The 21,343-nt window shown below is 42.2% G+C and overlaps 1 protein-coding gene across 5 annotated transcripts in view; it reads right to left on the bottom strand.

Annotated features, from left to right (window-relative positions):
• SPTBN1 (spectrin beta, non-erythrocytic 1) overlaps positions 1-21,343 on the bottom strand; it is a 200,866-nt gene that overhangs the window by 76,126 nt on the left and 103,397 nt on the right. The gene's annotated exons all lie outside the window — the stretch shown is intronic.

Raw genomic sequence — 21,343 nt, 5'->3', positions numbered from 1 at the left:
TAAAAGAATAACCTAAAGAGTGTCTGTGAATTATCCAACTGTCCTGTGCTTTGTTAATCTTGGTTATCTTGCACCTTTTAGACAACTTCTGCTCCTGATTACACTGGTGTAAATTCAGAGTAACTTCGTTGAAATCCATGGAGTTACTCAGGATTAACATTGATGTGAGAGCCGAATTTGGTCCAATGCCTCTCACTTATTTTATTCCTTCCCCCTCATAATAGCATTTATTTTAGGATTCAAAGATTTACACAAATATTTATGTAAGAGCAGGATGAATTGTTCCAAAACTACAAGAGTGAAGTTGGCCTGCATTTACATAAAACCATAGAAAACGGATTTTTTTTTAGCATACATATACCAGGCACTTTCATAACTGTTTGTACAGATAACCGTTGGCAAAAGTCATAGTTCATTTAATGTGTATGCTCACTATAGACTACGTTAATTCAGAAACTCTAAAGAAGTAGTCTGCTGAATATCAAATGACTTTTAGCCAGAAAACGCTGCATCATTTGGTCACTCAGGGTCTTAACTGACTTCAGTGGGCTTTGGATCAGGGCCTTATTTATCAGGACTTACACCATGAAAAGAACCCGAGTGATTTCACTGGATTCTGGAAGAGTGATGGGCCCAACTTTTCAAACGTAGGTGTTCGAAGTCAGGTTCCTAAATCCACATTTAGGCACCTAAATAAGAGGCCTGATTTCAAAGGCACTGGCCATCTGAAACTCTCATTGACTTCACTGGGATCTGTGGGTACTCAGTGCTTTTGGAAATCAGGCCACTATGATTTAGAAACCTAATTTTAGGCACACAAAAAAACTCTGGACACATTATTTTAGATATATGAAATGTTTTTGAAATGTAGGAGAGTTAAATTTTCATGCAGAACTGAATCTGTCTGATGTTTCCCATGCTCCCTGTCCTTTTGGAATTTCCCAGGAGAAGCAGTGTGCCTGTTTTCCTACAGACATTGAGCATTTTGTGGGGAAAAGTTACAACACAATCAGGAGTAGATAGCTCAATGGGGCAAAGATCTGCTGTCACTGAGCTGCTGCTAACGCTCTCTCTCCTTTTCAGTCCCAGCATGGGATAGGAGGAGAGAGGAGAAGAAAACTCAAGCCGAGGGGGTAAGAACACAGAAAGTAAAGAAATAAATAGCAATAGAGAGAAGGGGAGTGAGGGTGCTAAGGGAAGGAAACAGGAAGGAGGAATCTGAAAAGGAGAGAGTGTGCTATCAGCAGCTCAATGACAGTAGATATTTGTTTACTTATATATGACCCCTGTCACTACAATATCTCAGTGCCTCCCATGTATTTCTGGATTTATTCTTGCAGTATCTTGTGAGAGGGCTAATGCATTGGAACTGACCCTCAAAGGTGTTTATGTTATATTACACCAATATGTTTTCAACAGCCTGACAGCCCATGGTGCAGTTTGCAGTGGTTCTCTCTTTGTAAAGTACAGTGTTACAATGACATGGCAACACAACAGGAAGTTAGCAGTAACTGAGGCTTGCTTTCTGATACCCTGATAGTAACCAACCCTAGTTTATTACATGCTGCAGACCTTTGCCCCACTGAGCTATCTACTCCTGATTGTGTTGCAACTTTGCCCCCTCAAAAAATGCTCAATGCTTTGTGACCACATATTTCATTCCAATTATTACATCACATCAGCAATACAAAGCCAAGATATATATTGTTAATAAGCAGTGTGAACAGGATGTGGGCCACTTCATTAGAAAGCACAGACTCTGTTCTAGCAAAGCAATATTATAAAAACAAATATAGAGAGTCAAAAGACACAGCTTCCGATACCAAGCTGCTTCTCATTTCCAGCAGCATAGCAGCACAGTTTGCTCAAACTTGCACCAAAGGAAAAAAATCCCATCATATCTGGCTGGTGGAAATACTAGTCTATCCAAATAATAATTGAAATATATTCTCTAGTAACCTTAAACATATTGCCCTACGATGGACACCACAAGGAAGAAGGAGGAGAGGTAGACCATTGGGGACGTGGCGAAGGACCATTGAAGAGGAAATGAAAGGCATGGGAATGAAGTGGGATGAAATTTGCTGCCTCGCTCAAGAACGAAATGAATGGAGGAGAATGGTTGACGCCTTATGCTCCACTGGGAGTGAATAAGAGGAAGAACCACCTTAAACATGATGTTCAGAACTATTTATAGTGAATTCCTTAGAATGCTTTATCTACACAGTTGCATATCTGCTAATTCATGCTTCAAGTCAAGAGTGATTCCTTTTAACTAGCGAGTCACAGAAAACAGTTAAAGAACTAGTAACATTTTACATCTATTAAAAAATTTCCAACAATAATTACAACTTCTCCCTTCCCCATAAAGCTACATAAAAGCTCATGGTGATCCAGATGTGTCCAAAAACACTACATAATGTATATTTATCTAACTACTGTAATTTCTATATAGCAATGTAACATTAAGAGATGCCTGTTATATTTACTCTACAGATAGAGAGATTCTGGTACAGACTTATAGTTCAGATGTTCAAAGCATTATAGCTTCAAGAAAGCTGTACAATCTAGTTACTAAGTTATCTGTAATGGAACCTATTAAAATAAACACATGATTATCAGCCAGTCCTCCTTAGGGTGCAGGTAAAATGAGATGGATGGTGAAAGCAAACCAGCTGATACCATGTTGTTTTAGCAGGTGGAAATTGAGGAGTCAGACATATGGACTAATCAGAGAAAGGTAAAACAGACTAGGGATGTTACATGAAAAAATATGGTGATACATTGGGCGAGATACTCAGCTAGCATAAACCTGTGTTAACTTCAACCAAGCTATAGTAATTTACACCTGCTGATGATCTGGCCCATTGTCTGGGGAAGGAAAACAGCTGTGTGGGTCAAACAATGTATTTCAGTTAATCCATCCCCAGGAAGTCACCTCTGTTTCCTTAAGCAGTGACTCCTGTCCTTTTCACCTGGAGACACTACCACCCCTCTGACAGATCAGTGGCTGGCTACTCCCTTCCAGTCATGTCCCAATACAGTTGCTGCTCCTCTCCTTTTACCTATGCACTCTCTCTCTGTCTTGTCCTTTATGATTTCCATTATTTCCTTTGCATTGGTATGGGTTGTTTTCTGATTCTGTGTTTCTCCACCCTCCTCTGTCTTGTTTTCACCTCTCTTGCTCGGCTTCCACCCCTTTTCCTCCTACCCCTGGTGGTTCCTTCCTCCTCTCCCCACTGTGTACACTAACTTCAAGATAGAAATGGAGGCAATACAAATTCTAGTCACTGCACCTGTGATGTTTTCAGACATGAAGTCTCTTTCTCTCTAATTTCCATGCTCTAAGTCTTATGTCTCTCCAATCCCTGTACATTCCAGTTATTTGTTATAACCCATATCTGGGTTGGGGGGGGGGTTGGGGGAAGAGGGGTGGCGGGGGGATGTTTTGTCTTTCTTCCTGCCCACTGTGATTGAGTAGTATGGATGGAAAAATGAGCTTGCCATGGGGAAAGTCAAATTACTGACTGGCCAAATGCATCCACTTGCCTGCACTGAGAAAGCCCTGCTTGATAGTAAATAGCCAGGCTCCCACACAGTCTTGTGGCATGCCGCTGACTGTCAGCTTTTCAGGAGAGCCAGCAAATAGACAGTGAAAGATACCCAGGAATGCAGCTCTGAAGCCCTTTCTGGACTTCCACTTTCCTTACCCACCCGAGGGCACTCTGTCTCTCTCACTGGGTGCAGCTATGCTGGAAAAATTCAGCTCTGTAATTCTCCACTGATAGTAGCAACAGTGCAAACACCAGAGTAGACAGAGTGCAGGCGTTTTTACCACGTCATGTATACCCTCTGTAGTACAGCACCTAATATATACACTTTATACATGTTTTTATACATGTAAATGGAAAACAAGATTAAAACTGCTGATAAGTTTCTTTGAATGGGGTGTGGCATGTAGTTTTAAAACCTCTACTGACTATTTCTGCTTGGCATTTCACAATGATGGCAGATTTTTGCAACTGATTTCACCATCACCTTCAAACTGATAAACTGCAAGTACATTTTTTATTCAGGTCTTTCAAGTTAAAACATGTTATTTGCATATCTACTTTAAGCCAGGAATTGCACTGACAGTTTAGAAAATGCAACAACGCACAGAAAATAACGAATTGATGCTATATTCATGTATATACTATTACACAAAAGTAAAGTATACTAATGGTAATACACCTTAATAGCTAATGATGGGTATTTAATATCAATAGTGGGAAAGGAAACACCATTTATAGTCACTCATGACTTAAGTTTACATTAAAAATGTGACACTTCGGACAAATAGCCTTCATATCTTTAAAGAGATATTTTTAGATTTTGAAAAATCTAATTGAAACCAGAGGATATGGGTGGAGCTGCCAATGTCTTTTAGCTTGTGAAAACATTTGTTTCCCAGGGGTAAAGACAAACGAGCATCATGCAAAACATGCACAGCAGGAAAAGGGAAGTTGCTCTTAACAGCTGTATTGATAATACAGACTCCAACTTATCTTGAGGCAACATTAGGAAGGAAATTTCCTGTGGACGGAAACTCCACTGACAATATGATTAGCAGGTGGACTTGCAGCTCATGCTTAGTGCTTGTAATATACTGTGGCTGACTTGGTTTAGTTGCTTAGTAAGGAAACAGGAGTTAGGTTATAAACTTTCCTTGACAAACACTCTTCCTTTACAATTTTAGCAACATTCTGAAATATTATGGGTGGGATTTTCAAAGCTGCCAAAGGAATCTGAATGCCCAATTCTCATTAAAATTAAAGGCATTGTAGGATTCTGGATAAAAATCCAGGAACCATATTCTGCTGTCAATTACACCAGTGTCATCCTATTGAATTCAATGAACTCAGTGGGCTTGCACCAGTATAATGGAGAATTTGGCTCAGGAGATGAAGTGGGAAGTAAAAAAATCCAGCCAACAAGCACAAACATACACAGCCCTCCCCACAGTGTGCAGAATAGTGATGATAGCACTAGTGATGTAAAAGTTTAACTGGTTAACTGATTAAGGGATAAACAGTCTTATCGGTTTCGGTTAACAGTTAAACTCTGCTGCTGCACTGGGAGTGGCAGCCAGGAGGGACCCCGGGTGCGCACCTGGCAGCGGGGATCCCCAGGTGCGGGGGCCTGCAGCCGGGGCCCCACGTAAAACGTACTCCACCCCTAGCTCCCCAGCTAAATGTGTAACCAATACATTTTTAGTTGGTTACACTGTTACTTTTTTTAACCACTATTTACAGCCCTAATCAGCACCATTCCTTTAGCACAAAGGCAATCAAATGTTGTGGCTGCAAAAGCTACCTGAATTGGAAGATCGTTTCTAAACTCAGTTTAAAGATTGTTTGCCCTCTTCCACATTGACCAACGCTTGTTTTAAACAGATTGAGCCCAACCCCATTTAAAATTGGGGTTTAAATCTGTTCAGCAAGCACTGTACCCAGTCCAACACAAGCAGAAGAATTTTAGGCCCAGCTTTTTAAAGGTATTTAGATGCTGGTGCACTCAATATTGCAACACCTAACAGACTTAGGATCCTAAAGCTCATTTTCAAAAGAGATTTAGGCATTTAGAGTCAAAATCACATTGACAGTTGATGCCTAAAAGGTATAACCACCACTTAACTGGAAATAGATGCTATGCTCAATCTGATAAACTGCAAAGAGAGGGTTCTAAAATTAGCACAAATGATACAGAAAAAAAGACAAGGAAATTAAACCAGAAAAAAACCATGAAAGAAGCATTAAGTGTCTGACTAATACTAGCTGCAGGGTGTTTAACCTACAATCTGGACTAGCAGTATTATCAGAACAATGTTCAGACCCGGGGCTGAAGCTTCATTTCAAGTCTTCCCTGCTGTGCCCAGGTAATAAGCAGTGTATTTATTGTATGTTATACTCAACCAGTTATAGACCTGTGCAATACTTCAACCAGGGTGAACGCAGGACATCTTTTCCTTCCTAATTGCAAATGCAACAGCTTCTTTATATTTAAATATTTTTTACAAGCTGAATATAATTTCTGAAGCTTAAAAAAATTTTTTTTTACTGTACAGTAAAGAAATATAGATAGTATGCTCTTTCCAGCAAACTCTGCTAAATACACTGTCTTAAAGATCAAATTTAGGCTCCTGGCTTTTGCTTATAATATTCAACATCAACAGCTTCCCAGAACTCTTAGAATCGTAAGAATTCAGATCAACAGTGCAGAGAGGAAAACAGAACTTTCTTTCTCAGGCCAATGGTCACTCTATTCTCGGCTTTCCAGGATGCAGGATATTACTCTGGTCTAATGTTTTTACACAGATGCAAAGATATGGAATTCAGCTGCCAATAATAGATGATTTCACAAATTCCAACCATTCCTGAAGATCTTCCTATTAAGGAGGATGCCTGAGAAAACAATGAATGGTTATCTGGACAACTCTGTTATGATCTGTGCACATTTTATCGTGAAGAAACATGAATATATTCACTGTGACTATCTACAGCTTTCACTGCTTTTTAACTGTAAGAGCCAGTTAATAAATATAATGGGTGAAATTCTGTGCTGCATCCCAGAACCTGCAACCCAGGTGGAGGGCAGAAAATGCAGCTTTCAGCCATCTTTGCACCTCCCTATCCTGGGCTGCTCTGGGGCCCTCTGTACAACTTACACAGTTCTGGGCCTGCCTCACAACATACCATCTACAGCAGAACCTGTGAAGGGATCTTCATGGGCAGTCTTATGCCCGACTTCTAGAGTTCCTGTGTAATCCTCCTACAGCTTGACCTGGGTCTTTTATGGTGCCTTTATGAGGCAACAAGGGGGCTCGAGTGGGGGTGAGGCTCTCACCCAGTATCTAACAGTAGCAACAGGTACTGTACAATAATTCTAAGATGAAACAAAAGTGTGTCCTTTAGGGCGGGTTCTCAATCAGGGGTACATGTACCCCTGGGGTATACAGGTCTTCTAGGGGATACTCAACTCATCTAGATCACTGTTTCTCAACCTGGGGGTTGCAACTCCCAGGGTGGTGGCAAGAGCAAGGCCAGCGTTAGGGGGTGGCAAGCAGGGCAATTGCCCGTGGCCTCATGCCACAGGGGGCTCTGTGAAGCTAAGTTACATGCTTCAGCCCTGGGGGGCAGGACTTGGGTTCCAGCCCCACCACTCACAGCTCCAGCTTCAGACAAGGCTCACAAGTGAAAAACAGGCTCAAGTATCACACTGAAATGTAAGTACAATATTTCTATTCCAATCGATTTATTTTATAAGGATATGGTAAAAATGAGAAAGTAAGCAATTTTTCCATAATAGTGTGCTGTGACACTTCTGTATTTTAGTGTCTGATTTTGCAAGCCAATAGTTTTGAATTGAGGTGAAACTTGGGGTACACAAGACAAATCAGACTCCTGAAAGGGGTATTGTAGTCTGGAAAGACTGAAAGCCACGGCTTTAGGCAACCATGAGTACAGGCCTGTGCATAGCAGCCCGACAGCAGAGGGAGCTTATCTCAGGACACCCAATCCCTCATTTTGAACATGGCACAAGGGAAAGCCCACAATCCCCTAAGTGAATTTTGGCTAGATTCCAGGTGGTGGTGGCAGAGAGAACAAGGACATGGTTCAGTCTCCTTCTCTCCCCCTCTGGGGAGACAGGAGGAAGCAGATAGGTACTGCAGCAAAGAGTCCTATGGCACCTTATAGACTAACAGACGTATTGGAGCATGAGATTTCATGGGTGAATACCCACTTCGTCGGATGCATGTAGTGGAAATTTCCAGAGGCAGGTATATATATGAAAGCAAGAATCAGGCTGGAGATAACAAGGTTAGTTCAATCAGGGAGGATGAGGCCCAATGGCTAGCCAACTACAAAAGCAGTTCTCCTCCCTTGGTGTTCACACCTCAACGGCTAGAAGAGGGCCTCATCCTCCCTGATTGAACTAGCCTCGTTATCTCCAGCCTGAAACATAAAACTAACTCAAACTAAAATCAAGTCTGTTATGCTAATGAAGACTAATTTAAAATGTTTAGAATCCACCAAAAGGAAAAAAAAAAAGTCAAGTGGGAACTAAGATTACTAGACACTATTAGAAAAAGGTCACTATTATGAACGCAAAAAACAGCTTCTCCTAACGTTACTGCATTCTAAAACTGTATCCATATTTCCCTTTAAGAACAAGGCAAATAAAACTGGACAGCAAAGTTTCTTGTCTCCTAGCATTGTGCTGGTTTTCCATCTGCTGACAAGATGTTGGTACTGAAAATATGGACTGATAAAAGGATAAAGAAAGGTATTTAACCTGGAAGCCAAAATCCCCAATAAAGACACATGCGATCTACAAAATAAAAATGAAATGTGAAGAAAGTCAAAGTGAGCATTCCAAGGCTGAGAACATTATTTCATGTATGTGCCATATTTAATAATGCCATATTTAATAATGCTGGATGAACTTCTAAAATAATGGCCATCTGCTTTATTTTTACTTCAATCTCTCAGGTAGTTTAACACAGCAAAGCAGCGCCAACTGATGTTTTCAATGTAAAACTAGTGCACTCAAAAGGGTTATTTTATTACACAAAATAGACTACAGATAAATGTGTTGCATTCGATTAACACCACTGGAGAAAACGGTGTTATAACCAAGGTTTTACATACATGTGTTTGAACTTCACCCATTAAAGATTAAAAAGGTAAGAAACTATTCTGCTCACATTGTTTGGCCACTGACTTCCATTTGGAGCAGGATCATGCCTCTAGTGTCTCCTCTACTCTACCACAATGGCTTAATGTTCCAAAACTTCAAAACAATGCAGTGTATTTCACAATTCTTCCTCATTTACGGGGACGCACCAGAGGGAGTTTAAGTCCTATATCACAACACACATATTATAAACAATATATCATATATAGTTTGATTGCCTAAAATGTCTTAAAATGAGAAAAGGAAAACAGCTGCACAAGGCTATCAGCGTAAAAAACGTTCTGATATTTTCTCTTTGATGTTGCTAATCCTTGCCCAGAAGATAAAATGTTGCATAAAACCATGTTGAGTAGTCAGCCAAGTAGTACAGAGTTTGGGAGGTCAGGTATTTTCATAGTCATTATTTTTGCATAGGGTTGATAACTGTTTGGTGCTATAATATAAAAAGATGCCATCAGAAGATTGAGAAAGGCAGTGTACTACGTACTAGAATGACTATGTCCATATTGACAATCACTGGGAGGTCTCACATTCCAATAAATGTAACATAAAAGCCATCTGGGGTTAAAAGATTAAACAGAGAGAAAATCTCTGCCTATTTTTATTCTAAAGAGGACAAATCACATAGCAGATTTACAGAGAGGAATATGCTTTGACCTATTCTCACTAGACGGGTTTAAGCCAGGGGTCGGCAACCTTTCAGAAGCGGTGTGCCGAGTCTTCATTTATTCACTCTAATTTAAGGTTTTGCGTGCCGGTAATACATTTTAACGTTTTTATAAGGTCTCTTTCTATAAGTCTAAACTATTGTTGTATGTAAAGTAAACAAGTTTTTTAAAATGTTTAAGAAGCTTCATTTAAAATTAAATTAAAATGCAGATCTTATCAGTTTAGTGCAGTGATTCTTAACCTGGGGTGCACGCACCCCCTGGGGCAGGGCCGGTGCAAGGATATTTTGCGCCCTAGGCGAAACTTCCACCTTGCACATCAGTTCATTGAGGGGCAAATCCCCAACGAGCCTTTATAGACCCCAGGGGACAGCTTGCCCAGGAGCCAGCCGTGCCCAGGGGCTGCTCCCCAGACCAGGTTCCCCCCTCCCTGCCCCCTGAACTCCCCTGGAGGGTGCACAGCTCCCCCAGGAGCTCTTTCAACCCAACCCAGGTGGCCCCCGCCCCAAGTCCACTCACTGGCTTTGCTGGGCTTGGGCCGCTGCAGCAGCTCGGCAGGGAGGAGCCACCTTCCGGAGGCACCAGAGAGCCAGAGCGTCCCGCTTGTGGCAGCAGCGAGCCCCAGCCATGGAGGAGCCAGTGTGCTGCAGGGGGGCAGCAGCCCTGCAAAGGCAGCGGTGGCACTGCTAGCAGGGAGCAGCTGCCCACCCCCTCCTGCTCAGGCTGTAGCCCGGCGCCCCCCTGGGGGCTCCTGCAGGCTGCAGTGGATGTATGTAGGCGCCAGGCCCCATGCGCCACCCAGCTCCCCCCTCGCCTAGGGTTACCATATTTCAACCATCAAAAAGAGGGGAGAGCCCTGCCCTAGTCCCCATCCACTCCCTCCCACTTCCCACCCCGACTGCCCCAGTCAGAAGCGCCAATGCCCCCCGCTCCTTGTCCCCTGACTGCCCCCTCCTGGAACCCCTGCCCCTAACTGCCCCCCCAGAACCCTACCCCCTACCTAAGCCTCCCTGCTCCTTGTTCCTTGACTGCCCCCTCCTGAGACCCTCCCACCCTAACTGCCCCCCTAGGATCCTACCCCTACCTGTCCCCTGACTGCCCCAAGCCTTATGAACATCCTTGCCCCCAGACTCCCGGGGGGACTCTCACGCCCCATCCAACCACTCCCCGCCCCCTGACAGGACCCCCAGAACTCCCAACCCCCCCTGCTCCCTGACTGCCCCCCGGGATTCCCTTTACCATGCCCATGCCTGTCAGACGCTGGCTCCACGTGGAGTTTTGCCTCCACGTGGAGTGATGAGGCAGTGGGAGGGGGTGGAGCTGTGGGAGGGACAGCGGCGGTGGCTCACACTTCCGGGAGCTGCAGAGCCTGAGTGCGGTGAGGGTGGAGCCGGGGGGCGTTCCTGCCCGGGCTGTGGCCCGGTGGCCCCTCCCTGGGGGGGGGGGGCTCCTGAAGTGGATGCATGCTGGCGGTGGGCCTCATGTACCCTCCAGCTCCTCCCTCGCCGCACTCAGGCTCTGCAGCACCCGGAAGTGTGAGCTGCCGCCGCCCCTCCCGCAGCAGACTCAGGGCCCCGTGCCCCGGCGGCTCACACTCCCGGAGGCCACAGAACAAGTGTGGTGAGAGGGGAGCTGGGGGGGGAGGGGATGCCTGCCGCCGGTCTGGGGTCCTGGCCACTGGCCCCACTTCACTCAGCCGGCCGCGTGCGCTGAGTGGGGCCAGCAGCCGGGACCCCAGCTGGCAGCCGCGTGCCAGGCAAAATCGGCTCACGTGCCAAAGGTGGCACGTGTGCCGTGCTGTAGGTTGCTGACCCCTGGTTTAAACTATGCAAGTCAGATATTTAACCCTTTTTGTATAAACTGAAGAACATCCACTGAAATCCAACTGTCATAATGGAGAATTAAAACCATTTTACACCTTAGGTGACACGCCTGCAAAGCTGTACGCCTGTGTTTAGCTTTAAGCACATAAGCTGTTCCATTGACTTCAATGAGACTATGCACATGACTGAAGTTAAGCACAGGCACAAGCATTTGCAGGACTAAGGCCTAGTCACATTTTTTCCTAACTCCAGAAATGATATCCTGAAAAAAATACTACAGGGACATATCAGTGAACAGCATCGAGGCTGGAGCACCCACAGGAAAAAAAGATAGTGGGTGCTCAGCACCCACTAGCCAGCCCCTCCTCCCGCCCCCCCATCCCACACTTCCCATTGCCGATCAGCTCCTCCTCCTCTCCCCCGCCTCCCCCCCCACCCCCCGGCTATTCAGTGGCATGCAAAGGAGGCACTGGGGGAAAGGGAGAAGCAGGGGCAGGAAGAGGCAGGGGAGGGGCGGAATGGGGCTTGAAGAGGTGAGGCCGGGGTGAGGCCTTGGTGGAAGGGATGGAGTGGGGGCGGGGGCTGGGATGGAGCACAGGTCGAGCACCCCCCAGGAAATTGGCACCTATGGTGAACAGCCTAACAGAACAGACAAATAGCCTCAGCATAATAATAAAGGAGCTACTGTCCGGTGTATGGCTCAGTCAGGCTTTCATGTACTAACAGAGTAAAAATGTTAAAATACACAAATTCAGCATAACCAATTTGGTCCTGAGTGTTTAAGTCTCTTGGGGGAAAAAATGCAATCAAGTCAGAGACATCGCCTTTTTAAAAGGGAAGAACTGACTTGTCTCAAGATATTGTCTATGAAACTCCCACAAAAGAACAACGAAAATGACCAAGATCACAGCAGTGTTCTGAACTACACACAGTCTTGTGTGGCCTTTGTAGCTTCCTCCAAAAACATTCTTTACTGGCACAGTGAAGGTATGGGCCAAAAGATTTTCACAAAAATCTTTCCCCATACAACTAGATGGTTAACGGCTGATGTTAGGGGCCAGTGCTAGTTCTGTGAACAGCCTAGGCAGGCAGCTGATATGGCACGACCTTACCCGTACCTCTACTACCTGTTATTTCCCTCCTGTCTAGCAAACCAAATTCAGTGAATGTATTTTTAAAAATAAATCTACTTCTCTTTGTTGTTTGGAGAAGGGAAAATCAGAAGTTTGGGATTTTGGAGGGTATTTTTGGGGGTAGGAAGGATTATTTATGACCTCCTCTCTATGCCACTTCTTTTCCTTCAGTCTTCCCCAGTTCCCTCTCAGATGCAGTACTGTTGGTTCCGGTTCCCCACTCCCTCCTTACCTTAATGATGAACTCAGGGCTCAGACATGTTTGTGACTGGGCCTAGATGCAACTAACTGCCCATTTCTATGATTCAGCTGTGTGTACATACTGGTGCACAGGGAAACCTGGAGTGCTCCACATCCTGGAGCTCCAAGATCGTACATGTCAAGATGCTCTGGAATATGAAGTACACAACTGTCCACTGGGATTATAATTTTCAGTGCAGCCCCATGTTCAGCATTAAGGCAGGGAAGTGGGCACACACTGCCATGGTAGACAGAAGCTCACACTCAATCATGAATGCATTTAATCCTTTGGAAATATAAAATCTGGGAGTTAAGTGTATAATGATTTGTGGTTAAATTATATATTTGTACTATTAGATTAAATATTTTAAATTGACAAGCATATATTTAAATAAGCACAGTATCAACTGGGGATTAATAATATTTTCAGGGTAATAGGCTGATTTAATAACCCTGCTCATGATTTCTTCAGTTCAGTCTGCTTTCATGGTCACAGAATAATTTACCTCTGATGATTACAAGGTATACTGTACATATGGAGATATACTGTTCTGTACAGTGAGATTGCCAAATAAAAACAGTAACAAATCAGGTAATAATGCTGGATATCAGCATGTGCTATGGTTTAGAGCTAAAATGGCCCCTAAGCTCTCCCTTGATTAAAACAGAATGAATATTGGCAATAAAAATTGTCTAGGTCACAGCAAAAGTTACTTGTACTAACTGAAGAAATATATGGATAATTTATAACATAAGGCTATTTCTAAAAAGAAATTTAAAATTAATTATATTTAATGAGATTTGAAGCAGATTACTAATAAGTAGTATTAAAAGGAAAACCTGTCTTCTCCACAAGCCCAGATCTGCAAGCCTGCCATACAGAGAGCTCCCATTAGTCCCAATATTCACATAACTCAAGTCTTGCAGAACTGAGCCCTTTAATCTGTCAGTGTATTTAAGAAATGCTCCAGAAAAACCTGCATTAAAAAATTACACCCCACTGTATGTTACACCCTAATGTCAACGTTCTATCAGTCAGTCAAAATGCACACAAAAATTCAACCATAAAAAAGGATACAGCTAATCAAAACTTTATTTACAATTTCTTCATTTCGAAGACATCACCTCCTCGAATCTTCTCTAGAAACTGCTCTCTAGGGTATAATTAAGGCTGAGTTTCAACGTTCATTCTAATCTCTCACTTCAGAATTTTCCTTTTGGTGTGAAAATTTCTGTGCTTAGTTCCAGCCCAAAGACGATTTTATTTATTTATTTGGTTGGTTGGGGCCTTTAAGCAAATTCACTTCAAAATAGCCTTTTCCAGTAAGAAATGGCTTTGCTCAGATAATTACCTCCAAAATGGCTGAAGAGAGACTGAAATTTCTAGTATCCAAACTTGACTTGTTCTATAGAGCTCATTGAGATATAAAAGACAAGGCAAATTTGAAGGAAATTGGTTCAATAATTATAAAGTTCCAAAGATCTGAAATACCTGTCGGTAGGTTCATGCATCCATACTTAAACTTTTCTAATCTTTGTAAAATTAAGTGGTAAGAGGCTCTGATTAAGGATGCTGTAGTCTGGTGATGGGAGTTTATAAACTTCACAGGTTGAAAATCTCCACATCAGGGAACTCATTTATGGAAAGCAGAATTAGTGAGAATGATAGCTCCAGTTCAAATAGTCTACCAAGCTCACCAAGTCATATATACCTTCAGATTTCTTTTTTCATTCCCCTTTTCTTTAAAACAAGCAGGAAAATTAAATGCCAAAACCTAATATTAATACAATATGAAGACAATAAAGAAAACTCAAAACTCAGGAAATTCCCACAGGGAGGGTTGTTCCAACAATGCTGCCTTGGCCATATGGCATATATGTAGCATATTCCAGATCTGTTTCCAAATTCAAACCTTAGTGTATTATTTTGTTATGAATATATACCATAAGATATACAATGTAGCTTAATTAATGTTTTTGGTGCAATCATAAAAATTCAGGAAATTCCAAAAGTTGGGTGTTTGATTACTCATTATTAATGGTGCATTGGTGCTATATAACATATATAAATCATTTAATCCCCAGTTCAGCATGGTATTGTACTTAGGCACGCATCTAAATAAGTAAGTGAACAGTCCCACTGAACTCATGGGACTAAAGTCAGGAAGTACCTTGCTGAAGTGTGTGTGTGTGTGTGTGTGTGTGTGTGTGTGTGTGTGTGTGTGTGTGTGTGTGTGTGTGTGTGTGTACACACACACATATATACACACACACACAGAGTAAAAAGAAAATTCAGTCAATATAGTAGCTGAAAAATAGGCTGATAGACTTCCTAAGCTCTGAAGGAGTACTTATATGCACTTTTGAAAACATATGCTTGTGTGTGTTGTGTGTGTGCTCCATGTCTGATGCACACCCACAAAACGGGGATTTTCATGTGCACATACCTGTGAGCTCATGTAAGCCTGACTCAAGCACATATGCAGCTCAGGGGTGTGAAAAATGCTCTGTGTATACACTTTTCAAAAACTGGTCCATAGTGACTTGCAACAGCTGCTGGGAAAGTGTAGTTCAAACTTGGCAACAGCAGCTAAACCAGAAATGAGGGTTTATTTGTGTAAATCAGAGAACAAAAGCTATTTTGGTATTAAGTAATTCGTACAGAGACATACTAAAACTATGCTAACAAATGTTTAAAGTCAAGCACATCCGTGGAATTCAGAAGAGATAAGGATGAAAGGCAGCCCTTTACCCAACCCATAGTTCCTGCCATTGCAGGCATCATCCAATAGTGTTATTTTACTCACCTTGGCTCAAATTCTGCAGTGTGGAAATGGCATTTCACCACTGGTAGATTCTGGTCTTAAAGCCAGCATAGCTAGTTTGGGGAGAATCCCCAACATACTATACTCCCTCTCTGCTGGGGGACACAGCCTAGGAAAATAGGACATGGCCAAAACGTCCTTACACCCCAGTAATTGCCATGAGCCTTCTGGGGCCATTGGCTGCTGGAGTTATTTAGAGCGGAACTCAGGCAATGCAATGCACAACTGATCCTGGACAGCAGGAGTGCATAGGCCATGCTGGTGTACTGCTCTTCAGCTGGGTTTTGCACTTGTCAGCCGGAGTCAAGGATTTGCTGCCAGACGTCAGCATAAGGCAGATAAGGACAAAGTTCCACTTTTAACCAAAACTGGCCAAACCTTTTTGAATGAAAAGATTGGGGGAGGGGGGATGGCCTTTTTAAGAAAAATCTTTTTTTTAAAAAATCATGGTTTTATTCCCCCCCCCCTTTCCTCCCTAGCGTGCTCCCCCTATTTTAAAAAAAATCTGGCTCTTTTTATTGTTAAGGTATTTTCTACCTTAAAATTTGAAAGAGAAAGAGAAAAGAAAGTTATTCTTGGAAAGGCAAGAAAGGACATGTTAAGTCAAACACTTATTTAAAATGGACTTTTAAAGATTATTTTCAAAATTCATATGCTAAATCCTAGTGGCCTGATTTTCTGAAGAACTGAGAACTCGCATTTTTCATTGATAAAACAACAACTTTGCACAGGTGTAAATAACTACACAAACTACAAGACCACTGAGAATCAGGCCCCGTGAACCCAATTCTTCCCTCACACCCAGGGGCAAATCAAGTTTAATTCAACTGAAGTCAATACACTTACATCAATATAAAACATGCATAACTGAATTAGGTCCAACATGTTACTGCTGAGCCTACACGGCCAAATTCTAGCTTGATTTATACCCTGTGAATCACCACTAAAATAAAATTGCACAGATTTTGACTCAACACAATGCTGGGTTCCATATGTTATTTTTAATTACATGGCTCTTTTGAGAATATTTTCAAAAACTCTCCCAGACTGGAGCAACTTTTTATAGCCTAGTTACAAACCCCCACAGATAAGGATTTATGTAACAGAAATGCTATGAAAGTCCCATCAGGCACCACTATATATAAAAAGAGAGACTTTAGCAATACAGAAGTTACACCTGATTTAAGGGAGAAACATGCCACCATTTCCATTTCACAGTTCATGTCTCACAATGTGAACTCTTATAACAATAACCTAAGCAAAAGCTGTGGTCAACCACATCCAGATTCATCTAAAACATAATATGGTATTACTGGATTATCACCACACCTGTGAAAATGGCAAGATTCCAAAAAGATACTTGGGTAATAACTAGGGATCTGGTTGGAGGTGGTGCTACAGCTGCTCAAAGAACTTTTTTCCTTTTGTGTTAAAAGCAAAACAAACCTTTCTCTTTTGATTGAGGAAATGTGCACGGAAAGCAATTTACATCAGCCACACAAATCCTGAATAAATAAAGCACGGGATGGGAGGGGGGGCAGGTGATGGGATGAAATTCACCCCACAGCATGGAGCCCAGTCCTCATGACCACAGCTGGAATAGTAGCTACAGTCCATTCGAGTCACCTATGTGTGGTGTTAGAGTTACTGGATTCATTTCAACAATGATCCCATGGCCCTTCTCCTGGCTCATTGCCCCTCTCACCGCATTCTTCACAGGTGCTTGTGGGACTGGCATGGAGACCACCTCTTCATAGCCACTCTGCTGGTGGCTTACTCTAGTCTAGGCAGCCTCACCAGGGTACTCATGAGGGCTCATATAGAATCACAGAATCATAGAATATCAGGGTTGGAAGGGACCTCAGGAGGTCATCTAGTCCAACCCCCTGCTCAAAGCAGGACCAATTCCCAACTAAATCATCCCAGCCAGGGCTTTGTCAAGCCTGACCTTAAAAACCTCTAAGGATGGAGATTCCACCACCTCCCTAGGTAATACATTCCAGTGCTTCACCACCCTCCTAGTGAAAAAGTTTTTCCTAATATCCAACCTAAACCTCCCCCACTGCAACTTGAGACCATTGCTCCTTGTTCTGTCATCTGCTACCACTGAGAAAAAGTCTAGAATCGATGCTCAAGATGAATTTCCTTGGTTCAAAAGAACCTGAGATACTTAAAACCAGAAGTAGCCTAAGCCAACGTTATCTGTTTCTCTGATGAGTAGTTATAGTTTAAAGGTAAAAAGTTCAACATGAAACTAACATCTGGAATTCTTGAGACACCTCCCCTACTTACTCATAGACTGATTTAACTGCCATATCATAATGAGTACTACTCATGTTGAACTGCAGACAAAGGGCAGTTGCATGTAACAATGTAATCACTTTTGTTACAATGGCAGCCAATCTAAAAAGCAGAAAGATGTACAAACCCTGAAAAATAATGGCCTCCTCATTAACAGAATACTCCACCTTCCCTGGAAATTATCACTGAAAGATATTCACTTGGAGACAAAAAAACTCAGCTATTCTCCCAGCTATGAGCAGAGGTTACTGCAGGTAACAGGACTCCTATGTGTAGCCAAAAAATAAAAAAAAACTGTGGATATATGGGGGGAAGGATAGCTCAGTGGTTTGAGCATTGGCCTGCTAAACCCAGGGTTGTGAGTTCAATCCTTGAGGGGGCCATTTAGGGATCTGGGGCAAAAATCTGTCTGGGGATTGGTCCTGCTTTGAGCAGGGGGTTGGACTAGATGACCTCCTGAGGTCCCTTCCAATCCTGATATTCTATGATTCCCCTTTTTATTTTTTTCTGGAATTGAATCATGCTCAAATCATACTCAACAGCTGACAGCGTTACCAGCACAAAAGGGACACAAAGAAGCCTGCTGTACTTTAGGGGAAAAAGAATCCAACATGCAATATCAATGCCAAGAAGTTGCAACCAAAAAGAGGTAGTGGTGTGAGAAGAGTAGGCAGCTAGACCTGAATCACAGAAATAAACTGGGCCAGATCCTCAGCTCCATACATTGGTGTAGCTCCAGTAGTTTCAGAGGAGCTACCACAATTTACACAACCAGCTTCTGTATCATCTGACTCCTAACAATCTCCAAAAAGAATAGGAGTACTTGTGGCACCTTAGAGACTAACAATCTCCTTGCAATAATCTTAGGCTTTATTCTACTTAAATATCTTTCTATAACAAGGCACTTCCCTGCAAAAATCTGTGCAGCCAGGATTTCATTTTGTTAGGCCGATGATCTGCAGAGAAACTCAATGTCTGCATAACTCAGATATAATGAATTTTACATTGTGCTGTTAAACTTCTGTAGACCTAAGATTCTCCCTTGTTTATGATAAGGATGCAATTTTAAAGCAGATAACCTCTGTACCCTACTGCTACCTGCATACATTTGTACAGCATCTCATTCGTATATAATCCTCCTTGCCGCTGAACTTCTATCTATTCCTCTTCATAACTGAACCCTGAAGTGCTCATTTTCACTCTATTAAAAACCAAATTCATTAGAAACCTTTGCCCTGACATTTTTACAGGTGCATGTGACCCAGATATACCTTTCTGAGGAAGGTGTTTGGGATCTTTCTGGTTAAAGAATGATTTACACAATCCTTGTGGAATACCATAGCATTGTATTTCCAGTTAAAGGGCATATGCAGAACAGATAACTGACTGATCATGTTTAGGGACGGACACACACCCTACTACACAATCCTGCACCATTCTTTACTAAAAATATATTTTATTCAGCCAAATAACAATTACATAATAAAGTCTGTGAAATGTAAGTTAGCCTTATATTAACTGCTGTGTCTGGGTTCTATGTTGATTTCCTCCTCCTATTTTCTATTAATAGAACAAATTTCAGGGAACACTGAATTATCTGGATTTCGAGTCACATTATTTTAGGATTAAAAGGCAACTTCATTATGCCAGATCTTTCACAAGACCTTTTAAAAATAATTAATGCAGCCTCTAGAGTAGACTGTGCCATGATTACTATGTGCCTGTTTAACTGTTCTGTTCCCCTTAAAACTGAAGGGCCTTTTAGTTTTGTTTTTTTCTAAGAGAAACACAGTGGGGCATTCAGCATATCTATGGAGACTGGTTAATATTAGGTTGGCTACAGTGGTTTTCTTTTACAAAGGACGCTCTCAGCTGGGATACCCTAGTTCCAGCAGCAACTGTACAAGGTCCTTTGTGTTAATGAGAATTCTCACTGCCATCATGACCTTAGATTCTACATCAAAAGTCACAAGCATGAGTGATCATTATCCATCTTGTATTCTCTCATCAGAGAGAAACAGAAGAGTTCTGGTATGCAAGTCTTCAGCAGCCCTGAACATTGCCCTGGAATGTCATTTTTAATGACACTTAGTATGGGTTTGGGGGATTGAGGATGTAAGAAGGGGAAATAATACTCAGCACTAATGCTAACTACATTCACTATATGATCTCACATGTATTGTTAACAATACAGTCAAATTGGAGAAAATATAAGATTCCCCAAATACCTGCACTCTCATGCAAGTGGACAGAAGACAGAGGGCTCTCTATGTTTTTACATGCTATTTCACAGTTTCTTTCTTGCTGTAATGAATTTAGAACTTGTTAACAATATGGGATTAGTAGTAATGTAGAGTAATACACAGGTTTTTAATTTGGTCCATTAATGGCCTTTAACCCTGAACTTGAATAGAACTAACCAACTTCAGAGCTTTTCACCTCAGACCCATTTAATAACCTTGTCCCTTTAGAGTCAACAAGGCAGTTGGCTGGAACAAGGGATGCTCTGGAATGGATTGTTACCTGCCAGCCCCTTAGGTTAAATCCCAAACAGCATTCCTGCTCCACCTTGCTTGAAGTACAAAGCAGATTCTGAGCCACCCTCTTCAATTCTTTTCTTCCCTTGATCATCTCCCTTACAAACGCTTCTAACCTTAGAGAAGCTGATCCTACTCTTTTGTTGCATAACTTCCTTAAAGCTGCTTATTTAATACACAGGCTCCGTTCATTTTCATATGGGAAAATGTGTCAATACCGTGCACTACTGAATAACAGATATTCAGTACTTTTCAATTCAACTTAAAAAGGAACAAAACAGTTCAGAGGTGCTAGTAATTGAATAATCATGCACTGCTTTGGCTTGGACCAGCAGCAGGAAGACGGTACTGCATTTTCGCATGTTAAATTCAGTTTTGAACATCTGTAGTACATCTTATTAAACGTAATACTATGTTCTGTACTAAAATATAAGAGAAGAGCAGTTCAGTACAGGAAACATGGCTCCTGTGAATCATGCTGCAAATCTGTAATTTCTTCTTCCCCCAACACTCTCCAGATCCTTAATTTGGACAGATTTTCATTGTTTAGGGTACACGTTTAATAGTCAAGTAAGGGCTGAAGGAAAAAGGAAAGAAAGAAAGAGCATAAAATAGATTTAAGAAAGAAATCAGAAGAGAAAACGCATTATGGTTTTGCCTCTCTCTACCAATACCATCATCTGTATGTGGTTTACTTAGAGTTCACTCCTGCTTCCACTGAAGTCAGTGGCAAAAGTGTAAATTGTCTTGAGTGGGAACAGGATACAGCCCTAAGATAAAAACCTGTTTGGAACAGAAACCACCTTCCTAAATACCTTTAAAGTGGCTAGCTGACTTTTGGATTCTCCATCAAATTTAGTTACCGTAATATAAATTATCCATATAATATACAAAGGGCCAGATCCTCAGCTGCTGTAACTCAGTATAGTTCCATTGAGCTATGCAGATTGATACCAGCTAAAGATGTTGCACACACATTTTTCTCCCCTCTTCTAACCTACAGAACAGGAGGGCCTTGCCCAAACCCCTCTAAAGCAATGGAAATTCAGTTCAATGCTACTGGCTCAAACCCCCAGTGCT

Source organism: Mauremys reevesii, linkage group 3 (assembly GCF_016161935.1).
Source record: "Mauremys reevesii isolate NIE-2019 linkage group 3, ASM1616193v1, whole genome shotgun sequence".
Taxonomy (NCBI): Eukaryota; Metazoa; Chordata; order Testudines; family Geoemydidae; genus Mauremys; species Mauremys reevesii.
The sequence above is the reverse complement of the archived record's forward strand: the minus strand, read 5'-3'. Positions and strand labels throughout refer to the sequence as shown.